Source organism: Corvus moneduloides, chromosome Z (assembly GCF_009650955.1).
Source record: "Corvus moneduloides isolate bCorMon1 chromosome Z, bCorMon1.pri, whole genome shotgun sequence".
In the NCBI taxonomy this organism is placed as follows: Eukaryota; Metazoa; Chordata; class Aves; order Passeriformes; family Corvidae; genus Corvus; species Corvus moneduloides.
Window position 1 is genome coordinate 30,388,268 of NC_045511.1, and position 26,856 is coordinate 30,415,123.

Consider the following 26,856-nt stretch of genomic DNA (forward strand, 5'->3'; position numbering starts at 1 on the left):
AGACAAAGATATGGCACCTCTGCAGTTGAAGCCAAAACCACAATAGCATAACTATTTATTGGGAAAGTGAATGGAAGTTCTCTGTCTAGTTATTGTATGTGAGAGACACATAATAGTGAATCTGCCTGGAATAAGATTTTAAATAGTCTAATAATGCCCACAGCTGTTTTATCTGTTGTCTCTTCATAAACTGCTACCTCCTCTATGGACCTCATTACCAGAAGCTCTTTTAGCTTCTTTTTCTGACAGAGATTAATGAAACTTCCTAAGTTTATTGAGTGAAATTATCAAATGATAGTTACACATAGAGACACCAATCCATACTTGTCCAGGATCAAGAGGGTTCTTCACATTTCCTCCAAAGGATTTTGCATCACACTCTGATCTGTAAGAGAGATGTTGTGCAGTACACTTAAGAATGAAATTAATGCATTGTGCAAATATATTCAAATTTTGGACAACTTCCATGATTATGTTCCTACCAGTCAGCATGCATTTTAATGCATTCTTCCCGCACCTGGTGCCTGAATAACAACTAAATTGCACACTATCAACAGAGCTTATTTGCTTTATTGAGTTATAGATGCATGAGCGAGAGAGGGATCCAAAATGTTTGAGCTTCATATAATTCAGATTTTCACTTCAGAACTGACTGTTTTTCCTACCTTCCCGGACTTCTTCCAGCAAAATAGTCCAAGAACCTGCTAAGCATCTGCAAGGACTCTCACTCCTTTTCTACCATTTGATTTGTGTGCATATGTGTGGGCACACTGTGGCATGAGCTTGACTAAAGTGGAATAAAGTCCCAAAATAGCAAATTGTGGGCTATACTTCAGGTCAACTGAGTAATCACAAGACAACTATTTCTCTTATCAGAAGGACAACACCCGAATCTGCACAGGAGTTGCAACAGTGTCCACAGTGGGTTTCTGGTCCTTACAAATTAATTAATTAACTGTAAACCGCAGTGAACCACAGTGTTTACTCCAACTGGCCCAGCAAAAACAAAGAGGAAAGGACAGGTACCTTGAAGCATTTTCTGTGAGAAAAACAGGAGTTATGCTATATCCCTGAGCATCTGTGTGAAATGTTACCATTTGTTTTCGTCTGCAAGTATTGCAGTCTGCCCAGCTGTCAAACCAGGATGCCACACTCAGCTCTGCAGGGTCTTCATAACTACAGCTGCACTGAAGAAAATGTCTTGGTCACAGAAGGAGACAAGCAGGCTCCATTACTGAGCAAGTGTTAGTAACAGGATCAGCTGTTGAAAAGAATTACAAGTGCTGGAATAATCATTTCCTTACATATTTAGCAAAAGAGATTCTCAAAGAACCACATGAAAGGAGCAAGAACAAGCATCTTATGTTTTGTTGCCCAGAAACACATCTGCAAGACTGAGCTGAAGGGTTTTTTTGCACAAGCTGAAACTTTCAAAGTGAATTCAGAGTCCTATATAGAACATTTCATGGAAATCCAAATTAGGCCAACACGACAGAGGTGACTGGAGAAAGTAAAAGTCTCAGCTTAGAAAGATAGAAGCAAGAATGAGTGCTTTCTACTTGGTGGAGAAAGTTTTCTCCTCGAGGGCTGAAGAGAGAATACAAAACCAGCCAAAATGGACCTCAAAGCATGGGAGGATCCTGGAAGTAGGTGTGAGAGCTGCTCACGTTACTAGGAGGTGATCATGACAGCAGTGCATTTCAGCCTACTGTTTTACATTTCAGTACACTGTGAATTACTGCTGAGTATGGTCTAGGCAGCATTTCCTATCATGTTTCTTTGATATGGAAAATAATTTAATTTGTAAAAATACAAGTAGTTGTTTCTCTGATTTCGAAGTTCTTCAAAAGCTTTGTCAGTCCAAACCATTCACAGTTTTCATGCTTTGATCCCAGGGTCTGAGCTCATCTTTAGCTCTAGTCCCTGAAGTAGCATCATGAGATGAAAAATCAGCTTCCACTAACAAAGAGCTAACCAACAGTTTTCCTACAGTTATAGGAATAAAGACCTAAAGCTCTGTGTTCTAACATTTAAAGGTGTTTAATTTTGGCATCTGAAACAGTTTGTATGCATCAGGTTTGCTTAAAAAGAAACCTTTTGAAATGATGTATCATTTCCCTTTTCTACTTTGTGATTTTTTTTCACTGGTTGGAGTCTTGAAAAGTTGAAAATGTTAGGTTCTCAAGATTTCTGAGTGCTGGAGACCTCTAAAAGCCTGTTATTTAAATGAAAAAAGGAAATAATCTCGTAACTTCAGAAACTGGTGTTTTAAGACAGGACATCTGATGAAATGCGAAGTGCCAATCATTCTGTATTGCTTCACATCTCTTCAGGAACAGATCTCTAGCCATTACACCATGCTTGCAAGACTCACTCACCTGTATTGGAGAGTTAGTAATCCCAGGGAGAACCATGGGAGCAGGTTACACAGAATTTGCATAATGTATTACCAACATAGCTCAGAAGATGCACTTGACAATTCACTGCACAAAATCTTTCTTATTCCTTCTGAGACAATGCTAAGGAGGTTGCAACTACCTGCTATATCTGAGTAATAAGGTTTAAGACTCAACTCATGCTTTATTCAGAGGATCAGATTTGTTTGACAGTTTTACACCCTCAGGTGTGATTTAATTAATGTTGGGGGGTAAGCTAATAGTTGTTTTTTTCTTCCTAGTGACTAACTCCACTTAGGTGATGAAAGGCATTACTATTACCTGGTACTGCATCATCTGGTCTCCTTTTTTTTCTGTCAAAATCATCAGGTGTAACAAAGAGTTTTGTGGTTACTGTAAAGGCCCTACTATCTAGTGCAAATTGAATTTCCTAGTGTATTTCTAGGCTTTTCTGGTTTCTGGCACACAGCTTAATGTCAATGGATGATCACTTCTCAGTGACTGGAAACAAAAAGTTTGAGGCAATAATGGTGTATGCCTCACAGTTCTAGCTACATTGCCCGAACATGTCCCATTTCACTGTCAAAAGACCAGACAACAGCTTCAGTTTCATCAGCAGGGTCCAGTGCCCTCCTCCCCAGCCCCCAAATGAAAACAAGCATCAGCATCTCCACCAAGAAAAAACCATAGTGAAAAATAATTTGTAATAATCTGTAACCTACAAGAAATTCAGGGTTCTTTCTAAGACTTTATGGTGTGTATGAGATACCACCTGCAGACAGAACTAAGCTATAAAATGTGAATTGTCATATCAGTAACCGTTAAACTTGAGTCTGTTATTCTCTTGACATTATGACAGCATGGAGAGGGGAAGTGTCTCTGGTAAGACTCCAAGGAGATACAGTCAGAAAAAAACCCTTCCCTGAAGTATCTGCACCTCAAACAGGTGACACAGGATAGGTTTCACTGATGCTGGCATGAGTCTAGCAGAAGAGGAGACTTCAGGATTCGTGTTGCCTTAATGATATAACAGTGTCTGAGGTATTATGATATGCTGTAGCCTGAATGATTTTGGTCTTATTTCTTGATAGACTCAACTGAACCAAAAAAACCCCCCCACAAGATACAAAGTAACATTTCAAGCCTCAAAACCAAGAACTAGAGAGTCTCTGTCTCCTGAGCTTTGTAGCACAGACGACTCAAATACACCTCAAGTTTGATAGAGCAAAAAGAAAAGCTTACTTGACACCCTAGCCTTCACCCACTGCCAGTGGGACAAACACTGGATGCCAATAAGCCTTGGAAAAGGAGGAAAAACCTGGAGAGTAGAGTTCTTGCAGCCTACTATACTTTCCTATGCCACAAGCAATAGATGAAAGACCACTTAATTCAAACCAGGCATCAGTACATCTCTAAACTACTGAATTGCCTACAGCCATTGAGGTACTGCTTCGCTAATACTTGAAATAAATAGAAGAAGTGGGAAGAAATCATTTCATCATAAATGCAAAGTAAGCCACACACAGGGTTAAAATTATATGCAATTAATTTTATATTCTGGTGGACACAGAAGAATCTTATCTCCAGTGGGACTTAATCTTCCATTTAATGGCAATACCTTCTCCAGCCGAGCCTGCAGCATACTCCGATCTTTGCTGCTTGGGGTAGCTATGTTGCTTACTGACTTCTTTTGAAAATTCTTCAGAGCGTGAATTGTTCATCATAATGAATAAGTCTTTTGCAGCTCCTGACCTGCACAGAAAGGCTGAGCACAGCCTGGATAAGGGCTAGATATGTAGGAACACACAAGAGAAGGATTTTGAGAGAATACAGACTTTTGCTGCTAAGCCTGTTTCTGAGTACACTCCAGCTTGCTGCTGCTGTCATCTTAACATGCACATCACACAACAATGACCAGTTAGCTTCACTTAGGCTGCCAGTCAATTTTCAGATCTGAGCTGTGAAGTGACTCATATAAGGCTTTCCTACTTGACAGCAATAAAAAATGATCCTAAGAGTGCAGGGCTGAATTTAATAGGGAACGACAGTTATCCCTAGCTCAGCCACTTTCTCATGAGAGCTTTCCTAACCCTAACTCACAATGTCTTTCTCTCTCCCTTGAAAGCCGTGTTCTGATTCAGTGGCCAGTGATGGAGAAGTCAGCTTTGTCTCCATTGCTGCTGTAGAGTTGCTCTTTGGCTGCGCATGGATCATCCAGGCCTGATAGCTCAGCCTGCTATTGACAGTTTTCAAGGGCAAGATAGGTCTCTTGCAGTGGCACAGACTTTTCTACCTCACTTGAGGAGTGTAAATGGTTAGACACAGCTTAGAAGATCAGTAGCCTGAGAGACCTTCAAACAAAGAAGTTGCCAGTCAGCAGAAACAGTCCTGTTCCAGAAGGCAATCCAAATTGCTCCATGGGATGAATCACAGTGATTCCTCTCACTGCCTGGAGGGCTTTTTGTCCTCCACGTTTTCTTTCAAAGAAGTCCAGGGAAACCAGGTTCAGAGGCTTTGCTGATATCAGGAGCTATCATGCTGGCAACTTTCCTCTTACCTGTAAGGCCAGACCTGCTGTCAAAGGAGAAAATTGTATCACTTGATATGATTTATTCTTGACAAATCCATACCAGTTGCTTTCTATCCTTGCAGCATGCTTTTGGGTGCTTCTAGATGGAATTATCAGTAATATGCCTAAGAATTTTTCCCCAGGTTCAAGTTGTCCCTATGTTCCCATTTCCCCTTTTTAGAAAGAGGTAAGATGCCTGACCTTCCTGGGCTCCTGGGAATTCCTTCAGCCTTTTTGACTCATTAATTACTGTATTTTGGTCTCCTGTGTCCCTAGTAATAAAATCTGGTAGTGAAGAATTGGATCTCAGGAGCTGCTTAAGGGATATTGCCACTCTGACTGCCCTCTCCTCCAGTTCAATTAGTGATAACTGGCTAATATTTAGTTCTCTGTGATTAAAAAAAAATAATTGCAGAGCCATCAGATGGGACAGCACTGGCAGTAATGATGTGAATGAATCCCTTTGAGGTTATTCAGGCAGCCAGGGACTCTGTCCCAACTGTCCTGCAGGCGACCCTTTCTGATGCAACTCAGTTAGTTGGTACCTATCACTCAGCGGCTTGTGCTGTAAATCAGTTCCTCAAGATTCACTGAGTAATTGAATTCCAAGCCCTGGGATAAAATAAAGGAAGAAAGAACACCTGTGACTTAAAATACTGAAGAAGCACATATTTAATAAGTATTTCTGTGATTTCTTTTTCTTTTCAAGCTGTGACAGAATTTCGTTCTCTGTTCTGTTAATGCAACAGTCTTCAAAGAACCTTAAGCCTTTCAGAGAGTCTGTTTTTGTGTTCAGCCTTTGATTTCTCTTCTACAGATTACCAGGACTGAAAGATCATATATGTCAGGACAGTGACCATGGCAACATGGCATGATTTATTCATTGTCCAAGCATGATGTTTAAAATCACGTCTAAATCAGTGCAACAGGACAAATCACACAAAAAAAATTTTATATATGTTTTAATCATACTTACATAATACATACAAGATATCTAATACATGGATAATATAATATATCTATACCTATATCTATGTATGTTTTATTGTCTGTTAAAACCTGTACCTAACTTCATTGCTCTGCACAAAGAGTCAGCTAGCCTTCCTCTTTGATGTGGATCTGCACAGGGGATCTAACCAGTTGTCACACCCTCAACACAGATAAAGGTCATGATATTGTTAGGAATTTTCTGGTTGGATCACCAGACTTCATTTAAGGTACTAAATTATATGCATGAGATATAGATGCTGCCATATCTTTTAACAAGTTGCTGAAATGTTCGAGTACCCTGCACCTTGAAAAGAGGGAACCTCATTTCTAATCTGAATACAGTCTAGCTGTATTTTCCAAGCACTGGCTTCTTCCAGCAGAATCCTTGGTCATGCAGACCTGTGGGTCTCATGGATTGTTATCACGTTCCTGGTTCCTGACCTTTTCACTGATTTAACTGGGAGGAAGAAATAGGTTTCTTCAGATTTAATTGAATGTTTTCTGTCCTCCTTTTTTTCCCTAGGTTTTACCATTTCCAGCAACTGTTAGAGTAGTGGGACTGCAGTCTTAACCATAGCCTGGAAGATGGTGCTGGATGCCACTCCTGGCAAAAATGATAGTCTTCCTCCAAAGAATACTCATGTCCCCTCTGACTGAGGAGAAGATGAGCTTGGGGTGATAACCTCTATCTTATTCTTTTGGTTTTGATTTTTTATTCACATTCACAAGAAAAACATATTTGTTTTCCTTTAGTTATATCAAATTTCCATGGAAGTTTCTATACCAGGAGTATTTAAAAAGTAGGTTTATATTTTAGTTCCATCTGCAAAATTTGAGTTCTCTCCCTTACAAGAAAATCCTCATCCATAAAAAAAGGTAAAATCTTGATTTGATTTGATGTGTGTATCATGTCTTGATGACACAGTATAGTGCAGTATATTCAGTGGTCTCAATATTATTTCAAACTTCATCACCACAGAATTACATTCTCTCTTTTGTAAGCCAGAACCAAAAGTATGTTGCCAAAACTTTGAAATCAAAAAACAATCTCAGAATATACACAAATGACAAAAATATATTCTGGAATTCTCGTCATAGTACATAACAAATACTTATTTGTGCTTTTTGACAACATACCAAGACATGGAGAGATATTCACTTACATACAAGTCCAGCTCCAAGAAGCAGAGGATGGATGGATGGATGGATGGATGGATGGATGGATGGATGGATGGATAGCTGTATGAAATAATTATTTCATGAACTACTGACTACTAGGATGGGAAGATGGAGGTGGTACCATGAGAATTGCCTTCAAAGTCTCAGGAAAAGACAAAGTAACAATCTTTTTTTAATCTGTGCATCTAAAACTGGATATAAGTGTTTTATGCATATTATGTCAAGGCTGGGATCAGGACATTACTAGAATTACATCAAAAAGAAAAACTTAACATCACTAAACATTAAGAATTGTGTTTTCTCTGTGCCCCATACAATCTCACAAACAAAAGATGTAAACTTTAAAACTGTCATTCATAAAACACCTTGGATTGTCATGGAAATATGACCACTAAAATTTTGAAACATAGGTCAAAGGCCATTCTGCAAAATTCAGCCTTCTCCAGGAAAATATAGGACAGAGAAGTCTGATCTAAGGGTACTAGGACAATAAAGCACGAAATATGAATTTAATCTGATATTTGCAGAGAGATTAATGTTGGGTATAACAACAAGTACAAACAGGAGACAATCTTGTCTCAAGCATCATTGGGGAAATAATGTTACTTATACTTTTCATTGTTTAATCAAATACAAAGGCTCAAGAGTACTCGGAATCTTGAACTAGAAAATTATTCTTCCTGGAATAAATAAAGTCTACATGGATTTTTATTTTCCTTTCTTAGCCCCCAATACAAAGAAAAGACAGGCCAGTGTTCTCCAACAACCCTATTAAAAACCAGTTTTTGAGCACACAACCTCAATATTTGTGTATATGTTTGTTTATCAGTTATATAAATGTATTACTGTAATAAAATGCTAGATACATTATAAAACATGGACCAGAATAGATATTGAAAAAAAATCAAAATATTTTAATTTTTGTTTAATTTTATTTTATTTATAAATGATACAGAAAGTATTTTCTTTATGCAAACTAGTGGATTGTTTTGTGCAACCCTTTCAGAGCATCCTACACTCAGTGTTTCTTCACTTTAGAAACCATGTCCCTACAGGATGTCATTGTAGACAGAGATGAGGAAAAGTGATAGAAGTGCAGAAAGGTGAGTCGCAAATACCTATGGGGAGGACAGATCTTGGATTTAGGCCATGAAAATGGAAACATTTGTCAGGATTTTCACGTAAAATCAGCATTGTCCTTCCAATTCAAATCTGAAAATTCATCAAGTGCCTTTAAAATGTGGAATTTGGGTGGTCTTTCCTTTTGCCATCCAGTTCATGCTTGCTGCTTTGTATGGTATACTAAGGTGTACGTTATAGTTTGCTTTCAAATATTCTTATCAGTCATGGAAGCTACATTAAAATTTTTTTAAGAGAAAATCCCAGTGTTCTGCTCTTCCTTTTCCTAGGCAAGATGTTGGAGCTTTAAGAAAGGTTCCCCTCTTAACCTGCTCAATGACATCGTAGGACCTGAAAACTGTTGGCTGTGCCCTTTAAAGTGTTGCCTTCCCCTTCCATCTCACTCGTAAACAGCATACTTGGACTTAACAGTTTATAAGCAACAAAGGCAGGACATCCAGCTCCTTAGGCAGATGGGAAGGAAGGTAACAGTGCATGAGCCTGCAGGATTTCTTCTCTTGTCATATTTTCTAATTATTGTTGGTGCTGTATACAAACAGGAAGCAATTGGCTGCCTGAACAATACCTGAAAAGCTATTGCTTTTCAGCAATACAGATGGATCGTATTGAACTCCAAGCTAAACAGGGAGTTCTCCCATGGGCACAAAAATTTTCGTTAATTCAATAATGAAGTATAAAGTTTATGAGCTGCTCACCATGTTTATCTTGAAGTAAGAGAGGTAACTGCATAATGTATGTGACAGGCAGAAAAGCAGGATGAATTTCACACGGTAAATCCATCTGATAACCTGCTAAAGGCCTGCTAGCATTATAGCCAGTGCTGCAGTTTCTGCTGCCTCAGTTTCCCTGCCTTTGTACACATGCTTCCTAGATGGATGTCAACTTGGGTACAAGCCATCTTGGAAGCAACATGTGCTCTGGATGTTGGCACCACCCTAACACAGGATCCTTGTCATATCTAGGTAAAATGCTTCCTTCTTTCTCTGCAAATCTACTGGGCCCTGAATAATGAACAGTAGAGAGGTGACACCACATTTGTGCATTTCAAAACTCCTTCACCATGAACCTACAGCATAGGTAGTACCTTTTGCACATTTCTTTGGTTTCTCTTAAGTGACTATTAAGACAGTGGAAATGTCAGTGCCAAAGGGGAAGAAAATGAAGCTAGTTTCCAGTCATTTAATGTTCTTTTACTCCTCACAAAGGTAACGGTGAAATAATTTTACTTCTTCACTGTTAAATCCTCCTTGAGGACTAGTATCAATTCCCAATCCCAGCTCCCGTCTTCATACTCTTGTAGCCAACTCCAGAAATGCATGAATTTTAAGTGCAAAACTAATTGAAGGCAAGTGGAATTGAGGTTGATTGAGTAATCCAACAAAATACTGATAGAACTCTGCTGTAGGACCTAAAGGAAACTTAATGAAACAAAACCAATCTTTATTGTTAGTATTTCCCAAGAGGATCATTTCTTGGTGAATACCGCCATGCTTCTGTATGAAATATTCAACAAAAAATCTGCTTCCACATTCTTAGGAAAATTAATCTTGAGTCTCTCTTGAGACTGGAAATGCTACAGCACTGAAAGCTAGAGCAAAGTAGGCTTTGTGTCCTGGAGGGTTATTGCTCATTGAGTGACATGGACTTATTTATGTTCCGGTTCCTCAGCTGGTCCCAAAGCTGAACTTCATTCCCCTAGTTCCTGCCTTGAGGTTCAGGGGCTTTAGAAATGTTGGAAGACAGTTTAACGTTTAAAACTGAAGCAAAAATAATTGCTGAGTAGCTCAACTTCTTCACATTGATTGCCACTAGTTCTCCTGTCTTATTTGTGGAGGGGGCACATTTTCCTTACTCTTTCTCTTCTATGCAGCATACCTGTAGAAGCCCTTATTATTCGTTGAATCTCTCAAAAACTGTAGCTCTGGCTGTGCCTTAGCTTTCCTGTTCCTTTCTCCATACATCTAGACGGTGTCTATATTCTTCCCAAGATGGGGATCTGTCCTTTGCGTTTCTGTCTTTAGTTGGACTGGGAAGCCAAACTGAGCCATGCTGGCCTCCTACCTTCCTTTCATGGTAATCTACAGGGAAACAAGGCCTCTTGCACTCTGAGAAGAGTGTCCTTAAGGAGCTGTCAACAATTTTTATCTCCTTTATCCCTGAGGGTAGTTTCCAAGGCTCTCAATGCACTAGGTCCTCAAAAACTATTGCTTTCCTAAAGAAAAGGATTCTTCATCTGGCCCATATCCCTCAAGACAGTAAATTCAATCAAAAAATGATCACTGCAGGCCAGGCCGACACCAATTTTGACATCTGTAATTACTTCATCTATGTTGGTAAATTACAGGTCTGGTAATGTTTCTCCTCTGGTTGGGCTGTCTGTCACCTGGATTAACAAATTATCCTCAACACATTCCAGGAGCTTCCTGGCCTGCTTATGGCTTTCTGTGTACTTTTCCATTAAATTCAGAGTGGTTGAAGCCCCCCCATCAGGATCAGAGCCTGGAGTGTGAATCTTCCTGTAGCTGAAGTAAAAACACTTCATTAACATCCTCCCCTAGATCTGGTGGCCTGTAGTAAACATCAGCCATGAGGTTTCCCTTGTTGACTGGACCGCAATTTTTACCCACAAATTTTTACCCATTTTATCTGTTTATTGTTGGTTTTCCACAGCAGCTCTATGTAGTTCATCCATTTTTTACACAGAGGGTAACATCCTCCCCACTGCTGCCCGCTCCTCCTTCCTTGCCTGTCCCTTTTGAACAGTTTATAGCCACTGATGCAGTGCTGCAGCCATGCAATTTGTCCCGCCACGTTTCAGTGACAGTGATTGACCACAGTGTTCCAGCTGCACAGTGGCTTCCAGATGTTGCTGTTTGTTACCCATGCTGTGGGTGTTCCTACACAGGCCCTCCACCTGAGTTACAGGTTGTTTCACCTATTTAGGTGAATACTCCCCAGTGCCTTTGAGGCATCCCACAGGTGTTTCTGTGTTGGTTTTGAATACATTAGCAGCCCCTAGTTTTTGTCTATTGCTCAAAACTTCATCCCTTCCCCACTAAATCTAATTTAATGCTCTCCGTGTAAATCTGTTGGTGACCAACATTCTGCCCCACTTTGTCAGGTGAATCTCACAAGCTCAAAACAGACCCAGCTTGAAAAGGCAGGCCCACTATCATAAAAGCCAAAACCTTGAGTATGACATCAGCCACACAGCCAGGCATTCACCTTTCAATTTGACTCCTCTTTCCTGAACTCCTATATCTGAGGAGGACAGAGGAGAACATAACCTGTGCTCCAGGTGATTTGGTATTGCTGAGGGATATACAGTCTTTTCTGAGTGTTCAAAGTTGCCTTACCACAGACCCTACATAGAATGGTATTGGAGCAGATGGTAATTTGTAAGGTTCACTAGGCTTAGCAGCCTCTCAGTGGCACTGCGAATGCAATCTGTTGATAGGCAGCGAACTTCTCTAGAGAAAAAGTCTGGATGGGAAATAGGTGCTTTGGTGCTTCACAGCCAGGAATCTCCAATTAGATCTTTTTCTGAAGCTGCTGTTTCTCTCACAAGTGATGAAATTGAATGGTTGGTGTTTCCTGGATCCTGTCCACTATTACTGTGACCTTCATTCTGCATGCCCACTGCACAGTATCTGTTGTGTAGAGACACTTCAGGGGAAGGTACTCCATGCAGAGAAAATTGTGCAATCTCCTTTATCTCATGAGTTGCTAGTGTCAGAAAGTTTGAGGTTAGATTACTTTGTACACCTTAAGGCAAGGCTGTTGGACAGTCCGAAACAGCGCACAACACCACTTATTGACCTCCTCTCACATTCCCAGGTACTGCACTGCCTATTGAACTCCTCCTGTAACAGACCTAATTGTCTGAAGATTTCTTCCATCTGGGTCCATTTGCAGCTACGATATCTACTGCTAAGGATGGATGCTAGAGGGATTTTCAGGTACTGGGGCAACAACAGCTATTCTGGACAGGTATTTCAGCTTTTGGTAGATCTCTTTGAGTAGATATATCAGCAGGGGTGTAATGTTTCTGCTTTGGTTTCAGTTGCAAGAAATGGGCACCATTTTCTTTCTATGGGCAGTCTTGTTACAGACTACAGGGCAGGAAAAAAAAAGCAAGCAACACCCACTTTGGAAAGAAAATTCTTTTGAAAGTCTTTAGAAAGACTTTATCCTTCTAATTAAAATTTCCTGGAGACCTCAAGTTTCTGTGTAGGTTTGAACAGCCACCAGCTAGCTAAAGAAGTCCGAAAAGTCTAAATAATCATATTAATGTATTTTAAAAACCTTTCTAAGGGAGAGTGGGAAAAAAATTACAGCAAACTCTGGAACTCCAGGTTTAATTTTCTGAAGTTCCTTTCCTGTGGAAATGTTGCTTTACAGACCAGGTACAACAAGAATGCAGAAACATTATCAAGATATTGGGACTAAAGCCAAGAAATAAAAATAGGAATTACCCCATTGTGAGTCTCAGGAAAGGGCTAAAACTGTTGGCATCTCTTCTTTGCACCACTCAGTATCTAGTGTAAAGCAACTGAAGTTTGATTACTCAGTACCTTTCCAGTATTTGCTTTCCCTTTTCTCTTTCCCCAAACAACATGTGCTTTGTGACATTTTGCTATGAAAGCAGTTTGTAGTAGTTTCACGTATAATGTGACAACTTGCATCTTCTGCCAACTGTCATCTTTTCATGGAAATATGAAGCAGAGCAGGAAAGATCCAGCACTTCTTGGTGCACTATGGCTTGCTTCTGTCAGATACTCAGTAATGCAAGGTTAGCAACACAGAGTAACTTGGCTGAGGTCAGAAGCAGCAGAAGTGGGTTTTATGTAAAAGAAAGTTAATTAAAGAGTTAGCACATATATGAAAGATAGTGACATTATACTCTGGGAAAATATTGAATGTAAAAGCTGTCTCTCCAACCGTCTTAAAGTAATTCAGTTCCTTGGGTTTTTTTCTTTGGTTAAGAGGAAAACAGAAAGCAATGCTCATTACCACAGCACAACCAGAGATTCTCAGCTGTCCTGGTGCACAAACAGAAATTAACACAAGGAGTGACAGTTCTGTTACAAGATGAATCAACTCACCTCAGTTCTTCCATAACCCTCAGGACAGTTAGCCTTGTGGCAAAATGAAACCACTTAGTATCTTACTTCTTTTTAAGAAAACTTATGCTCAGAGTACTTACTCCAAGGTAAAAATAAAGTGCCATTTTCATAAGGCATGAAGGCCCATCCTTGGGCCTTCACTTCAGAATGGGCTCAGTGTCTTATGGACATATGCCTGACTAATGTCAAACCTGTCAGGAACTAATCTGTTTCCCATCCCTCTGTTTCTCCATCTCTGTTGTTCCCATTTGAGCAGAAGACTTTGTCATCACAAATCAGAAATCTTTCAGAGACAGGTGTCATGAAGAGAATGAACAAAAGGAAGCAATATCCAGAAAGGGTGAGTAAAAGATGGCTGTATCTGTGTGTTACGCGTGGGATTTACTGGTGACATTAGTGTTTGACTAATGGTCCAGATTTAGAGAAGAACTTCTATAGAAAACTAGATATTTTCCAGGTATATTGATGAAAAGATCATGATATTTTGGATCATGATAAAAAAGATGACTGGGATAAGGGTACAGATACAGGAAAATCATTGAATGCCACTGACCTTGAACTTAGCAAGATTTTCAACATGGTTTCTTACAATATCCTTTCATCCAAGAAGGAACTTAAAGGTTTAGTCAGGCAGATAATTGCCTGGGTGAAATATTGAGAGGATCACTGGGTTCAAAACAAAGTGGCTGATGTGTACTCCACTTGGGCAGAATGATAGGTGGCTTTTCTCAGGTATTTTTCCTGGGCCCTATCTGATATTGGCATTGTTACCTATGACCTACATGTGTCGACAATGCATCTCATCACAACTGAGGATGACCTCAAATTGGAGTTGTAGCTCATACATTTGAGGGCAGACCTGCCATTCATAGAGACATAAATAAACCAGAGAAATGGGCTTGCAGAAACATAATGAAATTCAGTGAAGATAAATGAGGAGTTCTGCACCTGTGAAAAAAGCTCATTCAGCCTGGAGAAAAAGACACCTTTGGAGGTATCTCATAATTGTCTTTCAGTACCTACAAGATCATAAAGATGACATAGCAAGACTCTTCACAGCAGTGTGTGGAAGAAAAATCAGAGACAGTTATCAAAAATTAAGTCAGTGGAGGTTCAGAGGGATATAAGGAAAAGAAATGGAAGAGTTTTTCTAGAGAAAATGTCCAATCTTCATTCTCGGAGGTTTACAAGACTTTTTGGATAAAGCCTTGTAACCTGGTCTGAATTCAGTATTAGTCCTGCTTTGAGGATGAAATTGGATTATATACCTATGAATCAAATGTAGGATTCTATGAATCTTGCAAGGAATGAGAAATAAATAATATCTATTATCTGGCTTCCTGATTTCCCAGACTCTGAGGAGCCTCACCAGCCTGTCCAGCCTTACACAAGCTTTGTCATTCTGACAAGGATCAGGACTAAACCTTCCTCTCCCGAGAAACCAGCAGAGTGGAAGCTGTGTGGTGAAAAGTCATAGCACAGTTTTGTATAAAGAGGTAACACTCTCAAAGGCCACTAGCAAAGAATGTTCTCTGAAGGGACCTGCCGTATCCAGCCACAGCAGATCCAGGCTGCCAAGCCTACCAGAGTTTATTGTCCAAGTGGTGTGGCAAATGATAATTGCAAATTCCACAGATCATCTGACTCAGTTGTAAGCCACATGCCTCACCCTTTATGTGCAGAAAAGTGGAGGTTCTCTCCTCATTGCATCAAATACTTCAAGCAATAAACAGGCTTTTTCATCCTGGGCTTGTTAAAAGGGGGAGAGACATGAATTCCGCTTTATTCCTCCAACCACAAAAAAAAAAAAAGGCGAATTCTGGTGTCATTACTTTTCTTATAGCTACATCAGTCCTCTGAATGAGGATCATGGAATCATGGAATGATTCTACACCACATAAAGTATCCATTGCCTCAACATAAGACATTTGTATGTATCTTTCTCAAGAAGGGTGTTGTATGGAAATTAAACTGAAATATTAAAGCTGAAAAATTAATTTTCATTTAGGGCTGAGTTCCAGCTGCCATTTTGCAATGGAATGTATATGACAACACAAAGTGAGGGAAGCAAGAAATGTTTAACAGGCAGGCAAGCTGATCAGGACACCAGGAACTTGAATTAAACACCTTGGATTTAATTCATAGAAGGTCTTCCATCTCAGAGGGAATAATTGTGTTTCCACCACAAGGCACCACAAGACGAAGAGTTAGTAACAATCACACTTTATACAGGCTAAGAAAATTTATTGTTGTAGCAAGATTGTAAGGTTTTGTGAATGATGCAGCCAATGATTATATTTGCTATCTTTAGTCATTGACACTGTGCTGCAGTTGATCTGAAGTTTGCCATGAAGAAACTGAAGCCAGAAACATGTCAAGCATGCAAAAGATTTAGGGTTGATGGGATAGAAATCACAGAGCAAAATAAGAAATGAAGAACAGAGCTTTGCCATCTTATTCCTTATGTGTAACTATTGACATTTGAAAATTCAGTCACAGAGAGAATCTCTATAACCTCCTCTGTAATCACATGTAATTAGGAGCTTATATTGTGCCCTGAATACAAAGGCTTCAACATGATCAGTGAAAGTAAAAATCATCCCCATCTGAGACAATGAATTTTATATCTTAGAACTGAAAGAACTCAGAAAATCAGAACACGCTTCAGACTTACAAATTTTTCCTTAAGTCACCTACTTATCATATTTATGGCTACACTTAATCCTCAGTTGCCTCCATTATTTATGTTAAATCTGCTAATGATACTCTAATGAGTTGTGTACACTCAAAATGGGAACTCATTTTTCAAGGGAAATGAAAAACCAAGTGATTCCATGTTTCATTTCTTAAGGAGCTATAAAAACCTCTCTACATTCTAATGAAATTAAAGCAAAACAATGAGAGTACAGATGGGAAACAGATAGAATCAAATTAGAGAAAAGAACAGGGCTTCATTAGGGAAAATCACCATAGTACACCATGTAGTCAAAAACTTGTGGAAACAAACATGATGGAACATTGGATAAACTGAAGCCTGCCTCCAGATTTATCTGCACTGCATCTGAACTATACTATTCCAAATCCCTTTCACAGGTTCATATGGCAGATGGGTGAAAAGCAAGGTTCTTTTAAGCCCACAAACTCTACTTTGAGTAAGAATGACACTGTGAGAGGTACCATTCTGAGCATAATCTCTGAAGATAATAAAGAGAAGTTTGGGGGGTTTTTTAGCACGCTTCCTTCAAGTCACAAGAAGACTTATATGCTCCTCTATCTGGCCTCCTAAAATAAAGTTTTCCTAAAAAAATTTCCTAAAAACTGATTAAAATGAAATGTTGTTGGAGTCTTCATTCGTACCAGCAGTGAACAATAAGTATTAAAATTACTAAATGGAGTAAATTGTCCATGCAGATTTATAATAAATTGACAAGCAGTATACTCTTAATTTCTCTAAGGTAGAAAGTAAAAGTTGAGATTCAACAGAGCCAATGTCCTATGCTAGTGTGTACTTCTTTATCTCCTATTGTATCTCTGCAGAGGATGAACGATTAATTCACTGAATTTTTTTGGTTTGTTTGATTTTCCCTGACTGGTTTTTACTGTGGAGGGAATGGAGAAAGTGAGTCCACTCTCTCCTGGAATCTAAAGTGATTTCTCTTCCATACTATGTAGAAGTATCTCCCACTGAGTTAGACATTTTCAAAATACAGACTTTTGACCCCCATTTCATACAGTATTTTGTTAAAAGCTACACTTGTGGGAAAAGGCTTTCAATCTTATCAGAACTTTATGTATTTGTTCTTACAGTGACTGGGGGGAAAAGTGCAAGAAAAAATGGTTTTCAACCAGGCACTCTTCTCCTGCATTATGGAAACGTTTTTATTTTTAAATAATGGAACCATTCTTAATAGAGACATTTGGAAAGACCAGGGGAGTATCCTGTATGTAGCTTATTCTTTTTGTAACACAAACTGACACTTGCTACTAGCCATAGTTTTGCTCCTTCCCTGTAGGTTCCAGTGAGATGTCACTGTTCCTTGCTGATAGAGGAGCTTTGAAAAAAGTAGAAGGCAGATGATGGAGGGAATGCAGCATGGGAAGAAGGGCTATGCTCTCACAAATGTGCCACAAATGTGAAAGCTGTGTTCTGCATAGCCAGAATCCATCTCTGTATACAGTGGCCATTCTGGAAGCCTTTCTACCTATGACCTCATCTGAGGCAAAGGCAAAACTGGTATTTGGTGATAGCCAGGCTTTTGATGCCCTTTTTTACATGCTTATGTGAGTGGCCTTGTTTTCTAAAGCTCCCATACCTAAAGGGTTTTGTGACCAAACACATCATTCCCATTGAGTATCTTACAATCCAGTATCAGGCTTCCTGTTCCAAAAAGCTGGCTTCCAAAAATTGCCCACATGTCAATAGAAACAGCACAAGGTTCCTTTGATTTCCCTCTTCTTTTAGGCTTATATCAGGCAATACAAAAAAAGGAGATGAAGTTTTATCTAATCTCTGCAGCTCACAGGAATAGAAAAATGTTTTAATTCAGTAAGGAGCATGTCACAGGCCCGAAGGAATTAAACTGGTAAAAGGTTCCTGTGTCTGAGGAAAAGTATCCCAGTCAGTGCTTTTTTAAAATTTGGTCACTGCTCGGGTACAGATGTAGAAATTTAGGCACCTCAGTTTGGATATAATTGGGAGCCACACTGAGGGGAGCTGCATGCAACCTCTGGCAGGCACCTGTTCCACTCTTTTGTCCCGAAGGAAAAAACTCACTCTGACACAAACTGGGACATACTTTTCTTACACAGTGTACAAACAGGTCTGTCTCACATGGAAGTAAGGTACATGAACAATGAATAATACTGTCATCAAAGTGTTTGGCTTTTTCTTCTCCTTTGCAAAAAATTTGGTCTAATAATAAAGCAAAGAGTATTTCAACTCACACATGGGTTGAAAGAATGTAATTGTTGGGGCAGGTTCAGAGAAAGATCTTACACAAAAGATGGAAGCAGGCTCTTTAACAAAGTCTGTAGCAATAGGACAAGAGGTTTTAAACTAAAGGAGGGTAGTTTCCAACTAAACAGAAGGAAGAAATTCCTTTCTATGAGGGTGGTGAGGCATGGGGACAGAGAGGTGCTGGACACTCCGTCCCTGGAAATATTCAAATGTCTATTCCCTGCAGAGAAGTTGTACTAGATGACCTTTAAAGGCCCCTTCCAACTGATTCTATGATTAGAATATTCTATGCAAACAAAATTTTGGTGTTTGTTACCAGGAAAATTTTATCATGAACAGAAGGTATATTTCCAAGTGACTTTTTTACCAGAAATAAAACTTACCACTAACAAGCGTGTTTTTTATGGGGTAGGAAGGAATTAAATAAATGAAAACAAATAGAAATAAATGGAAGAAAGTTCTATCTAGAAAAAGTTACAATAATGAACACCCTTAAAGTGTATAATTAAAAGAATACCTTAGAAAAGGTATTTCAATTAAAATATTCTCCTTTTATTGATTGACCATTAAACTAATGTACTTTCAATCCATATTTAATTTGCTTTGCTCTACCTTTCCTTTTACCAGAGCACAGAATCAACATTTCTAGCACAGACTGGTTCTCTTGAATGTACTAAAAGGACTTCATGATTTTTCTGGCAACAGAAAACAGTTTACAAGCATCCAAATATACTTGCTACCAACGGTAGCCTCTTTCCTTGTTTAGGACATTTAGTCTTACGGGAATTATTCATGTCTTCTTGTTTTAAGATGACAAATCTCTTTGCAAAAAACCTGACACTGAAACTTGCGTCAGAACCCTCCGATTACAACTTCACCATAAACCAGCACCCTTAAAGGAAAGGTCTTTGCAGCTGTTTTGAATATTCCTCAAGACTGAAAGCCAGCACAAGAAAGAGACAAAAATCCTTATATACTTGCACTTGTAACTAGACTCTCAGAGAATCACCATAGCCATTTCAATTTTGTACCTGCAAATGTGCTAAAATAACAATCAGTTTCTTTTAAACAGGTTTGGTGGGATTCTACTTTGGTATAAAGACTGAGAGGTCTCATAAACATAATTAATTCCAGCATTTGACCATAATCTGATCTTCTGATTTCTTTTATTTATCCAATTCTATGCTATTTTTTTAAATGGCAAAAAAAATTTATTTTCCGGTTTATATTTTACAAGCTTTGCTCTTTTTTAACATCTCTCTTAAAGACCACTGTTAAGCTTACACAGGTAATACAAAAGCAAGCACACTAACAAGGTAACAGTCTATTTATTTCCTGTCCTTGGCAACTGATGGATCGCAGATTAAATATTTTTTAAACATTTAAGAGCCAAATAGAGGGATAATCCCTTCTGAATGTGTTATGTAAACAACAATTGAACTACAAATGTGCAGGACTGAAGCTGCACATGCATCTTATTTTGAGCTATCCATTGTGTTAGAAAGGCGAGACTGGCTCTTACTAGCTTGAAAAACAGACTGTGTATTAAAAATAGGTTTCTGAAGAAGGGATCTTTGTGCACAATTCACAGGAGAAATCATCACTCTGCAGTCAGATCTTGTCTCTGACCCTTTTAGCAAGGTACTAAAAGGTACTTCTCGAGCTGTTCCAGGTGAAGCCAGCAATGCAGGTGGTTTTTCGTTTATAGTGCTGGGCAAAAAGGCCCTGTTTTCCTTGGATGATTCTGGTCTTACAAGGATGTAATGTTTCCTGCTACTGTCTAACTCTGATAAAAAACCAAACCAAACCAGCCAGCAGAACTTGAGAACAGCCTTTCTTGTGTCTAACCAAGCACCCATCTGCCACAGAACCTCCCCTATGAACCAGTCATGTCAGAGAATTTACAAAAACAAGGTTTGTGTAACATCATCCTCGCCTCTCAGATATATGGCTTCTATCTTCAGCAGTCCCAGACCTCTGCTTCTTAGCAGTGGGTTTCAGGGGCTTCTGCAGACCTTTTTCTTAGGAGAAACTTATTTCTGGTGAGAAATGTAGGCATCACCCTGGGTTTTATTTCTTTAACTCGCATAGCAGTACTCTTTGTATGATCATCTGAAGTAGAGCTCTGCTTTACGTAATTATCCATACTCATGTATAAAGGGGTACAGTTGCATATAATTGGACTTTTTTTATCTGAATATACATATCTACGACAGAAGTCCTTGTCTAGACACCCCACATGCCATGTGGGGATGGCAACAGGAAAAGGCTGAATGGTAAATTGAAGAGTAGAACGGAGCCATCTCTGCTGCTTTTGGAGAGGTAAAGACCCATCTGTTTTTAAATATAGCTGTTCAAATATATCAAAACATTCTGTGCTGTCTTCATTAGGAGCACAGGGAGAGATTATAAGTATCTGAAGCCAATCTTAGGACAGGTTACCTCAATTTATAATAAGCTACCTTGCAGCGATTTCTTCTTGGTACATAACTGGCTTTAGGAGAACAAGACCCTACAAAGATGCTACAAGAACATAATCCTTGATGTCCCTGACAAGAGCAATTAGCAGATATGCAAAGAATATGCTACAACAGTGGTCTGCTCCATAGTGCCCTCCTCATCTCCTTCCAGTCCAAATATCCTCACAGAGTCTTACTGTCATCAAGTAGCTCTGATCAACAACTAGTTTGAAGTTGTTATTTTGAACATGCCAGCTTTCACCCATCGGGACCACTAGTAATGGTAAAGGGTGTGTAGAAGAAAAGGAGTTTTCTCACCTCAAAAAGACAGCTATAATGCTCCTCATCCTGCCAAACTAGCTATCTGTCATCATGGTCTCACAGCACCAGCCCTGCTTAGCCCTGAGAAAGATACAGGAAAAACAGATTCCTGTTGGATTTTCCTGATGAAAGCCAGGTTGTTCAGATAAAACACCCTCAGCAGTTCTATTGAGCAGGAACTTCTTTCTCTGCTTCAGCTGCCTATTTTGCTGCTGCTGGTCTCTCACCAATACCGTAGGGTACCACAAAAGGTAAATCTTGGGGCTTTCTGCATAGTTTTTTCAAACAACGCAGCATGCAAACTGCTCTGGGGCAGCACTCAAATGTATATAAGAAGGCTGCCAGAGCCAGTCCCTTTTTCTCCCACCTGACAGGGAAACAGAGTGTTCATTTTCCTTCTAGCCCTGTGGCTCTTACAGAAACATTTGCAAAGAACACAATCTGCTGACAAATAGCAAAACAGGCTTAATCCTGCCAGTGAACACTTTGCTTGTTCAACCAGCTCTAACTGCGGCTTTTCAAAAGCTCAGCATCTCTGCAGTCTAGCCTTGCAGTCTTACACTGCAGCCTCCAAAGTCTGCATTGAGAGCTGATGACCGTGCACTGCAGTGTGACGCACTCCTACCACAGTGCTGCAGTCTGTACAGGCTGAGTAAAGGACAGCAACAAAACAAGAGCTTCTGGCAGAGCTCAGCATCCCAGTCACCTTCACGGGCATTGCTTTGTTGAAGCAAAGCTTAAATTTTTCAATGCAAAACTCAAATAGTAGAGTGACTCCGCTTTGATGTCTGTTGTGACAAATTGAACGATGTTCAAGGATTAACCCTAAGATGACAGTGGGACCTTTGGAAGCCCTGTACTGCATTTATCACCACATTTTTTCTGATGGAAAGAAGTTCCCGACAAACCTTTTCAGCACTGAATAGCTTTGCACAGCAAATAGCATGTCGAGTTTCAGGACCCATGTCATACAGCCAGCTGAACTAGGGCACCAAAATGGCTTTAAACTGGTAACCAGTCACGAACAATTTGTCATTTCTACCTCACTTTGGCTCACCTTCAAATTGCAGCATTTCTATGTCAACTAGCAGAGTTGTGCTCTGGAAGGCCAATCTGATGGTGTATAGTTCAGACTTATAGAAGCAAGCCCAGGACTGAAACCTGAAGACTGTAGTTGTTCCTTGCCCAGCTCTCTCAAAAGATGAGTTCCACTGACAGAAAATAAATGTTTCACATAGAGCAGATAATGGATGAAACAGAAACAAAATTCAATAAAAATCCCCAGGCATGAGAGACTTTGAAGGAAACACAAATATTATTGAAAGACTTACCTGTTCTTGATTGAAAAACTTGAATACACAGCCACAAGCATGAAGAGACCTGAAAGAAATACTGGAACATACAATCACATGAGCTTACCTAAACCCTCTTTGCTGCATTACAGGAAAAATAGACTCACTGAAACGTCATCTTCCATTAAAGTCTGTGGGGTTACCATTTATTAACTCATGTGGTTTGACTCTAATGTTATTACAAAGAGAATCAGAAAGTGCAGAATAAAAGAACACTCAAAGCACGTTCTAAACCCCATCTTGCCATGCTGTCTGCTTACAGTCCAAGAGAAGCACTCTCCTCTATAGCAAAGGACAGAGGTATTTCTTTTGGGGAAGTTAAGGTTCCAAGCACTGCTATAGTTAAGGGGTTTCGAGTAAAAATACTCATTCTTGGCATTCCTTCTTGGTTCTTAATGCTGAATTGGGTCTGGTAACAAGATGCGAGAGAGTAGTCAGGCGCTTTCAGGAAATATCGCCCAACAGATTGATTTCTCTTATAATAGCTCCTGGCATTTCAATACCTCAAACTAGCACTATTTCTGGAGATATTCAATAATGCTGCTTTATTATTCTCAGAACAGAAAAATCTGGCAAACTGAATGCTTTCAAACTGGGGCAAACAAAATGTTCTCCATGACACCTGCAGAGATGACTCCAGACAGGAGGTCATTGGATTTCTTTAAGCCACAGTACAAACTTCTGTGAGCTGAAAGAAATATTCTTTTTATTTGCCTTGATAAATACTTATTTTAGCCTTGTCTGTAATTTTCTACTTCAATTTCACAACATAGGAAATCCAGATGCATTTTTGTTTCTTTTCTCATTTTCTGGCCTGGGTATTTTTGTCCACAGGCTTTCATGCTTACCTTTAACTTCAGAAAGTTAGCACAGATTATCTTAATTGTCTTTTTTTGGAATATGTTCTGCCTTTCATGACTCAAGCTGTGCTTCTCTGGTCTGACCCGACAACCTGATAGATCAGAATTGAGACCTTCCACTGGCAGGTCTGCAGAAACACCAGATCCAGCACAGACAGGAGAATCCACTCCCAAAGTTGTAGCAGTACAAACAGTAAAAAATTCAGTTTGCTTTTGTGCTTACATCTTCTGAATACAGGACTGGAAGGAAAGGAACATCTCTGAAAGGACAATTTGCAGTGTCATGCACAGATCCAGATCATTTTCTGACACAGACCAGAATGATAATAACTCTTAGAGAAGCTCTCCAGCTCACTGCATTGCTTTCTCTTATGCTCAGAACCAAGGTGCCTGCATCTTTTTAAAAGCTTCTTCTGTGTCATGTCATGTCATGTCATGAGTTCTGCCAAAGGGACCAGAATCCAATTCTGAAAAATGAGTTTTCCATAAAGGAACCTCAGCCTCTCACAGCCAAAAGAGTTCCTTACACCCGTCTTAATGTTCCTTTGTTCTCCCACAAATCCTTCTAAAACTTGCCACAGCCTACAGAAGAGCATGAATCATAACTCTCTACTATGCTAATAAAAACTACCCACTGCTTCTTGTGATGCCATGTCCATCCACACCCACCAGTGCTGTCTTGCCTCCAAATGCAACTATATCTTTCTGTTCAACATAGCTACCTGTGGCAATGAGATAAGATTCCCTGTCTGGTAGAATGAGTTGCTAAAAGAATGCACATAAACAGCCAGTTGTGACAAGCCATTCTTGATCTCTGGGCCAAATATCACCCCAGAGTGATGAGAGCAAAACACAGGTATAAATGTACTGGTGATGCATTGAAGAGAGAGGTTGCGTTGCTGCTTGAGGTTTAGCAAGGACATCGGTGATTGTTTCCAAGAGATGCAAGCAATTTCAGCAAGAGAACACTAAGAAAAGTCCAATTTGGGACCAGAAAAAGAACATTCAGAAGCAGTTTGCAAAATTTTGTTCTGCAAACATTTTCATTATTAAGAAGAGCCGTGAAAATGGCAGGGGGAAAAAAACCACAACAAAACTAAATGCAGAACCTGGTAAGGCACAACTACTTGTTAGATTGTCCAAGTCTTGGGTGCTCTTGCCACATTAGAAGACACCTCTGTGGCTACTTTTCTGCCACACTGAAAAGCTTGATGACAGGAGCACCAGACACTGTTTCATAAGGTATGTGGAAACACCCCAAGATTTGAATTGCAGCCCAGGTGGGTGAAAATATCAGGAGTAATCTATGAAATATCAGAGAAGGGAGCAGAAGCACATTCCAGAAGTACAGACTGGCAGTAAAGGAGAAAAATTAGTGTCATCTTTATGGCAGAAGGGTACCATATTTCTTAATGTCCCCAATAGCAGCACCAGTGTCAGACTACCACTTCCTTCGAGGTTGCCATTCCTTTCCTGTGACAGCACTCATATTTCTGACAGTTCACAGGCACTTGCCCAGATAAAGTGTGAGAGCTACCTTGGGTCTCTGATATGCTGTTTCCAGATGTTGTCACTTACCATAAATGCATGTCATTCAAGAGGCACATCTGAGCTGCCTCCTCTGTATACACCCAAGGGGATGTGGAAAGGTATATCTAAGACCAACATCATGCAGAGCCTAACACTGGCTGAAGCTGGACCTCCTGGGCAGTGGGATGACTGAGGGAAAGCTGTCATTCATCTAAAGATGTCAGAAACTGCCTGTCATCCTGTGAAGCATTGCCTATGGTATATCACCCACGAGCACTGACTCGGTCCTAACTTCCAACTTCTGGACCCAAAACTACTTCTGACCTAGATGGGGTTTTTTTCCATATGTCAGAGGCATTAAGATCTTGACTACTCTGTTCTTTTTTGACTGTCTTTTTTAATATGAGCTGAATTATGGCACTCTAAACAGAGGTGCTGATTCTTCTTGTAGACTACAATTAGGTGCAGACCTGGACAGAAGAGGCATCTCCTTTCCAAGCTTGCCCCCTGCAGCACAGTTTCCAGAAGTCTCATTTTTGCAACTGGTTCCAGTTTCATGCACAGCCCTCATTCCATGTCTGCAGGGTGTTCCGGGAAACACTGCCTAGTAAAGTCCATGCCCTTGTGCTCTCTGGCAGAAGAGACACAGAGATTTCTTGCTTTCCTTTTCCTTTTTTGTTCAGCTATAAGGCAAAATGCTGTTCTGTTTTAGCCCAGGGGCAAGCTTTCTAAAGCATCTGAAGCAGATGTATTACTGGTTTTCTTAGGGCTGTTGTGGTTGTGAGTAGCCTGAAAACACACTTGCTGGGAAAATTTAGCTGGACCTGAGGAGCACAGTCACAAGTAAAACAGAATAGATAGCATTGACAAAGACATACTTCCTCCAAAACACACATAGTTCTGGGCTGCTGCCTGACAGGAACTCTAAAGACATTTTCTTGCAACAGAAGAACAGAACACAACAAGGCTAGTTGGCCTGGACATACAACATGTGTCATTCAGTTTGCCCAGTTAGGGATTGGAAATTACACTTGCCACACGTCTTCCTGCAGATATAACAGACTGTCTGAACTGGAGATACTGATACCATCTTCCAATAAGCCATGTCAGGGCAAGGGATGTCAAAATGGAGCTGTTCTAACAACACATTCATTTGGATGTGGAGAAATGACAAAGACTGAATCCTCTCACTCTTGGGAAGGACTGTGTAATGTCAAGTCTGCAAATTAGGCTTATAGGGAATTGGGAAAAAACAAATTTCATAGGGCAAATGGCTGTAGTTTCTGCCTTACTTGCCTGTGTCTGCAATGGACAAGCTGAAGAGGAAATTAAATGGAAGCTTTAAAGGAGAAATCTTTGTCTGGACTTTTATATTATTACCGTACAATTATTTATTAAATAGAAAATCTCACACAAGATCACTACATCCTGGGCCAGTTTTCAGTAATTAAGCTGGCACCCAAGGTAAAGCTAATGAGCCCCACTCCCACATTTGTGCAGGCACTTCTATCTGACATGCATGAGTACGAACTGAGAGACTGCACATGCAGATCAAGCACACACAATGCCCACAGGAGACCTTTGGCAAACCTACCTGTGCCTCCACATGTTTGGGAAGACAAGCTGGATACTGGTAAGGTTTCATTTTTCTGCCCAGGACATCACTGGCGCTTTGAAGTACCTACAGACAGTAGACCAAATGACAATATAATGCAAACAAAGATGATTTTCAGTCTTCCTAAGCAGGAAATTAAAAAAGGAAGTTGTCCATTTAAGCAATGTAAGATAATGAACCAGTAACAATCGTTCATTGTTTCAAGAACCTTATTAGGCAGACCAATAAGTCTTCATGGAAAAGAGAGAGAAAGTTTTGCTTTGGTTTTGCTACTCATGGTTCAAATTCTACAGCCTGGGGACTGGTTCTTACTGTGTGAATAGATACTTTCGGAGAGGACAACTGTCCAGAGTCCTTGGAAC

General features: G+C 39.9%; 1 long non-coding RNA gene across 1 annotated transcript; it reads right to left on the reverse strand.

The window, feature by feature from the left end:
* Positions 1-138: 138 nt before the first annotated feature.
* On the reverse strand, positions 139-22,813 carry LOC116438608. The gene is made up of 3 exons (XR_004237838.1): positions 22,469-22,813; positions 1,027-1,261; positions 139-385 (listed from the first exon to the last, which is right to left on the reverse strand). It is a non-coding gene; the product is annotated as an uncharacterized LOC116438608 (long non-coding RNA).
* Between the last annotated feature and the right edge of the window lie 4,043 nt (positions 22,814-26,856).